The sequence below is a fragment of the Rattus rattus genome, chromosome 3 (assembly GCF_011064425.1).
Source record: "Rattus rattus isolate New Zealand chromosome 3, Rrattus_CSIRO_v1, whole genome shotgun sequence".
Taxonomy (NCBI): domain Eukaryota; kingdom Metazoa; phylum Chordata; class Mammalia; order Rodentia; family Muridae; genus Rattus; species Rattus rattus.
Window position 1 is genome coordinate 132,757,017 of NC_046156.1, and position 6,911 is coordinate 132,763,927.

Genomic DNA, 6,911 nt, shown 5'->3' on the forward strand with positions numbered 1-6,911 from the left:
CTTCATTTTCACTTAAATAGTTCAAGAAAACCTGTGAAGAAGTAAAATAAATTGATATCCTTACTATCTGCCCTGTCAGTAATATATTTGGGCAAAAGACACATCCAAATGTTTTAGTCCACTGAATTAAAACAATCTTATTTGCTTATGAGAAATCTATTAGTGATTGCTCACTCTAACCCTTCAAAATCATGATCACATCATTTATGTAATTCAGTTTCAAGAGAGGCAGTGAGTTCTACTTTATTTTTGCTACCATGGGCCACAGAAACAGAAAACAACTAAAATATATTTACTTCTTTAAAATACAGTCCCTTCACGATCCTTCCATAATCCCCCAGATGCCATTATTAATCTGTCTCTAAATCCAAAAGACTTCCTATTCAGACCCTAAGCTGGGGCATCAGTAATACACACAGAGAAACTGTTCCAGTTCAAAACCACAAGAGAACCAAAGCATGTTGCGGTAAATATTAAAAATACCCACAAACCCTCGCTAGCAGACATCATCGAGCCATATGGCATTAGCCGGGTATATTCATCTCTTTGGTGGCTGGTTCTCGGGCACCACACCACATTACCCCCAGCTATTCTCTGTCCCCAGGGGTCTCTCCACCCCTATTGCTAGCCTCAGGCCAGGCTGCCCTCTTTCCCTGCTGGATCTTTGCCTCGAACTCTGCTCACAGTCCCTGCAAAGGACCCTGTGTTATAGTATCAACTCCCATCAAGTTGTCAAAATCAAGACTCAATAGGTTTGTAATTTAGCAATCAGATTTATATCAGTAAATTCAAACCCCACAAAACATCTGCACAATAAATTCACAACCAATTAATTGATAATGATATAAACTACCTATCTAGATAAGATAAATTGACCTGTAAAAACCTATCCCTTAAGAAATATTCAAAACTACCTGGGACCATTTAAGGCCACACAGAACTGGGTCGTCCTTCTCTGATTCCATCTTGGTTCTTTTTCTCTTTCTCCTCTCTACCCTTACCAAAATTCTGTTCCCACCCTACTTTCTCACTGACCAATCACAGGCCCTGTCCCATCACATGCCAGCCCTCATCTGCATAAAGACAACAATCCAGAAGAGCACCCTTAGCCTACACTGGGAATCCAACTTTAGTATTTACACATACACCAGTCCTGGGGTTTCTTTTTATAGTCTAAGCAATAAGAGAGACCAATGATTAAAATGTAATTCATTACAGTGTCTCAACCTAATCTTAATAACCTGCACTGTAAGAGCATGTGAAGGAAGAAAAGTAGGTGGGATTGCCCTAACAGATCTGAAATCTGCATCAAATGTAAATGTATCAAAATCTGCAACAAGTGTAAATGTATCAAAATCTGCAACAAATGTAAATGTATCAAATAGATACAGAGGTCACTACCTAAGGACTTGTCAGAACCTTAACATAGCTTATCCTCTACTTCATTTAAACACAGGTAGGAGCTGAGAGGGCTCAATCAGTGAAGAGTTTGATACTCAAGCTTGGAGGACCCGAGAACCCATGTAAAAAACCCAGTATGAAGACACAAAACTGTAACTCCAGCACTGGGACAGCACTGGGGCAGCACTCAGGCAGATCCATGAAGCTCACTGGCTAGTTAGCCTAGTCAAATTGATGAGCTTCAGGTTAGGTGTCTCAAAAAATAAATAAATAAATAAATAAATAAATAAATAAATAAATAATGGGATACAGTAGTGGAGGAAAGGCCCATTGTACACGCCCATACGATTGCCCATGAAAATAATAAATAAATAAATAAACGAACAAACAAATATACTGGGTTTATAGGTTAGGTGAACATATACAATAGTAATTAGACATTACATCTAATAAAAATCATTATAAAATTAAAAGAGAGATATATTAAGTATTTGAGCCATGAGATTTTATGTGTCAGGGCTATTTATGGAAAAGATGTGGTGCTTTTGGAAGATGTGCACTGAATATACATCACAGAAAATATGGGCTATACATATATGATTCATATTTTAATATAAACTTCTAGAAGTGATGTAAAGAAATGCTATGAAAGTATTTACTAGTCTAGTGCATGAAGATACACTACATACAGATCCTCAATATCATGAGCATCTAAAAATTAGGAGCCGAACTGTGGCATTTTGTTAGAACATGAACTGTCCCTTTAGGCTGCCTCCCACAGTCAGAACCAGTTCATACTGCCCTATAGCTCTCTCTGACAGAGAAGAAGCTGCCTGTGCTATGGCCTACGAGAAGACCCTAATTTGTGATCCTAACCAGGGTTTAGCTCCTCAATACTCCTTGTCATCTGTGACATGCTTAACTATATCATGTGATGTGAAACTTCCCAGCACCCCTAAAAGGCAATAAAGCATCAAATGTTTCAGGGTTTTTTGGGGGGGAGGGGGGAAGGGGTCTATTTGATCGGGAGAAACTCCTCAGAGAAGGGAGACTGTTCTGAAGGCAGTTCTCTGAAGAGACTCCTCTGTCTTTCCATTTCTTTCTTATGAGCTGCCCCCCTCCTTCTCCTCCCTCCATCCCTCCCCCCCTCCTTCTCTTCTCTTCTCTCCTCCCCTCCCTCCTCCCTCTCCCTTCTTCCTCTTCCCCCTCTCTCTTTGTGTTATTCTCTTAGTCTCACTCATTTTTTTACACCTCAACTGCTGCCCCCCTGCCACTCTGCCTCTCACAAAATCCCTCCCCCCCTTCTCCCTCCCATTGTCCTCTGAGAGGATGGGTAGCTTCTGGGTACCCCTGCTACCCTGGCCCACTAAGTCTCTGCAGGGTGAGGCACATTCTCTCTCAATGAGGCTAGATAAGGTAGGCCTGTTGGGAAATGGACTTCAGAGACAGGCAGCAGCTTTAGGGCTAGCCCGCACTGCAGTTGTTGGGGGGACACACATGGAGACTGAACTACACATCTGCTACATATGTGCCCTGGGCCTTAGTCCAACTTATGCATGTATTCTCTTTGGTAGGTCACTCAGTCTCTGAGAGTCTGTAAGGGTCCATATTAGTTGACTCTCTTGGTTTTCCTGTGGAGTTCCTTTCCCTTCAGGCTCTTCAATCCTTCTCCCAACTCCTCCATTAAAAAGTCCCAAACTCTGTCCAGTGTTGGGCTGTGGCTATCTGCATGTACTTCAGTCAGCTGCTTGATGGAGGCTGTCAGAGGACATTTATGCTAGACTCCTGTCTGCAAGCATAACAGTATCATTGTGTCAGGGATGGGTACTTTCTGATGGGATGTGTCTCAAGTTGAAGCAGTTACTGCTTGGCCATTTCCTCAGTCTTTGTTCCACCATTGTCCCTATCTTTCTTTTAGATAGGACAAATTTCAGTACAAATATTTTGTGGGTAGTTTGGTGTCTTATCCCTTCACTGGGGGTCCTAAGTGCCTGCAGGAGGTGGCCTCTTCAGGTTCCATATCCCCACTGCTATGCATCTCAGCTGAAGTCACTTGCATTGACTCCTGGAAGCCTTCCCCATCCCAGCTTTTTGGTACTTCCCAGAGATTCCCCCAACCTCCACACCCAGCAGCAGTGTATTTCCTTTAATTCTCCTGGCCCTCTCTTTTGTCTCTCCCTACACCCAGTCTTGACAACACCCCCATTCCGATCCCCTTCCCATCTCCCACACAGTTCCATTCCTTCCTCTGCTTCCTCTGACTATTTTACTTCTCCTTCCAAGTAAGATTCAAGCATCCTCCCTTGGGTCTTCCTTCTTATTTAGCTTCTTTGGGTCTGTGGAGTGTAACGAGGGTATTCTGCTCTATATGGCTAATATCTACTTATAAGTGTGTACATACCATGCGTGTGCTTTGGGGTCTGGGTTATGTCTCTTGGGATGATATTCTCAAGTTCCATTCATTTGACTGCAAAGTTCATGGTGTCTATTTTTAATAGCTGAATAGTATTCCATTGTGTAAATGAACCACATTTTCTGGATCTGTTCTTAGTTTGACAGACATACGTGTTGTTTCCAGTTTCTTGCTATTGGGAATAAAGCTGCTATGATTATAGTGAAGCATGGGTCCTTGTGTTATGGTAGAGCATCTTTCAAGTATATGCCCAGAAATGGTATAGCTGGGTCTTCAACTATTTCCAACTTTCTGAGAAACTACAAGATTGATTTCCAGAGTGATTTTACTAGTTTGCACTCCCACGAGCAATGGAGGAGTGTTCCTCTATCTCCATATCCTTGACAGCATATGCTGTCACTGAGTTTTTGATCTGAGCCATTCTGATTGGTGTAAGTTGTTTTGATTTGCACTTCCCTTGTGGCTAAGGACTTGGTACATTTCTTTAAGTGCTTCTCATCCATTTGAGATTCCTCTGTTAAGAATTCTCTGTTTAGCTTCATTTTTTGGTTACGTTATTTGGGACATTGGTGGCTAAGTTCCTGAGTTCATCATAAATTTTGTACATTTTTTCAGTGTGGGAATAGCCCTCTGTCAGATATAGGGTTGGTGAAGTTCCTTTCCCAATATGGAGGATGCTGTGTTGTCCTATTAACAGTGTCCTTGGCCTTACAGAAGCTTTTCAGTTTCAGGAGGTCTCCTTTATCAATTGTTGGTCTTAGAGACTGAGCCATGGGTGTTCTGTTCAGAAAAAAATGTCTCTCATACCAATGCATTCAAGTCTATTTCCCACTTTCTCTTCCACTAGATTTTGTGTATCCAATTTTATGTTGCGGTCTTTGCTCCACTTGGACTTCAGTTTTGTGCAGAGTGATGATTTTGGATCTATTTGCATTCTACATGAAGACATACAGTTAGACCAATTGTAGAAGATAAGTTCTTTTTTCCATTATATGGTTTTGCTTTCTTTGTGAAAAAATCAAGTGTCCACAGGTGTGTAGGTTTATTTCTGGGTCTTTAATTTGATTCCCTTGATCAACCTGTTTCTATACCAATCCCATGCAGATTTTATCACTACTGCTCTTCAGTACAGCTTGAGACCAGGGTCATAATTCCTCCAGCAGTTCTTTTACTGTTCAGGATTGCTTTAGCTATCCTGGGTTTTTTATTTTTCCATATGAAGTCAAGAATTGCTTTTTCAAGGTCTATAAAAATTGTGTTCAAATTTTGATGGGAATTGCATTGAATCTGTAGATTGATTTTAGTAAGATGGCCATTTTCACTATGTTAATCCTACGAATCCATGAGCATGGGAAATCTTTCCATCTATTGGTATCTTCTTCAATTTCATTGCTTCTCAGCCTTTTGGCTAAGATCAAGTGTAGTATCTTCCTCAACTTCTTTCTTCAGGGACTTGAAATTCTTGTCATACTGAACTTTCACTTGATTGGTTAGAGTTAAATCAAGATATTTTATATTACTTGTGGCTATTGTGAAGGGTACTTTTCCCTAATTTTTTCTCAACCCGATTATCATTTGTATAAAGGAGGGCTACTGTGTGCTTTGAGTTAATTTTGTATCCACCTACATTGCTGCAGTTGTTTATCAGCTGTAGGAGTTCTCTGGTCAATTTAGGGGTCGGGGGAGTTGTATATTATCACATCTTCTTGTGATAACTCGACTTGTTCCTTTCCCTATGTTTGTATTCCCATGATTTCCTTTTGGTATCTTATTTCCCTAGCTAGTACTTCAAGTACTGTATTGAAAAAGTTTGGAGAGAATGAGCAGCCTCTTCTTATCCCTGAATTTGCTGAGTAAGCCTCTCTCCATTTAAGTTGTTGTTGGTTGGAAATTGGCTTGTTGTATATTGCTTTTATTATGTTTAGGTACATGCCTTGTATTTCTAATCTCTCCAAGATACTTTTAACATAAAAGGGTATTGGATTATGTCAAAGGCTTTTTAAGCATCTATTGAGATTATCATTGTTGGTTTTTGTATCAAAACACAGCCAGCTGGCCATTCAGGGAAGGCAGAGAGCAATCCAAGGAGGACCCCTGCCCAGCTAGGACGAAAGGTCCCTTGGGGCTCTAGGCTGACTAGAAAAGCCAAAATGTTACAGCTCTCCAGTGGGGAAACTAGAGCAGGACACACTGCTGCACCTCTTCTGCAGTAACCACTAAGCGAGTGGAAGGATATGGCTTCGATTAATCAATTAATAGAGAATGGCTTCTGATAGCTGCAGTGACAAGCCTAGTGGCTGTATTGATGAAAACAAACCCAGCCTGCTGGGTGGGGCCAAAGTCCAGCAATGAAAGTCTGAGGAAAGAAAACTTGTCCCTGGAGTGTTACAGCTCAAAGACAGATTCTCTCGGATGACTCTTGGTAAAATATTGTGTGCACTTTATTCCTTGTGGACACGGACGTTATAAATATTTTTTATTTGGGTGAGATATAGGGTAGACTCTTCCCATTGGCTCAGTCTGATATATTAGGGATGCTTTATTTGCATGGGGAAGGACCTTATGCATTGTCCCTATGTGATTGTCATAGTCCTCCTAGTGGTGTGTGGTGTGGTGTCCCATGTTCCAAAACAGGTAGACCCTGGATGAGAGTTGATTCTAACAACTGCCATTTTACATTATGAGACTTCCCAGGGTCAAGGTTTCTGAACCTACTTAAACCTTGCCCCATCTTCTGTCTGGTGGCACTGCCCCACAGACCATGTCATTCTTTTCTTGTAGTTTGCTTATATGCAGAATTACATTAATGAATTTTCATATATTGGATCATCCCTGCATCAGTACGCTGAAGTCTACTTGGTCATGGTAAATGATGTGTTCTTGGATATGTGTTGCAAGAATTTTATTGAGTACTTTTGCATTGGTAAGAAATTTTCTTTGCTGAGTCTTTGTGTAGTTTAGGTATCAGGGTGACTGTGGCCTTATAGAATGAATTTGGTAGTGTTCCCTATGTTTCTGTTTTGTAGAATAATTTAAGGATCACTAATATTAGCTCTTCTTTGAAAGACTGGTAAATTCTGCACTAAAACCATCTGGC

At 40.9% G+C, this 6,911-nt stretch overlaps 1 pseudogene; it reads left to right on the forward strand.

Annotated features, from left to right (window-relative positions):
- Positions 1-5,202: 5,202 nt before the first annotated feature.
- LOC116897644 lies at positions 5,203-5,361 on the forward strand (annotated as a pseudogene).
- Positions 5,362-6,911: the final 1,550 nt, after the last annotated feature.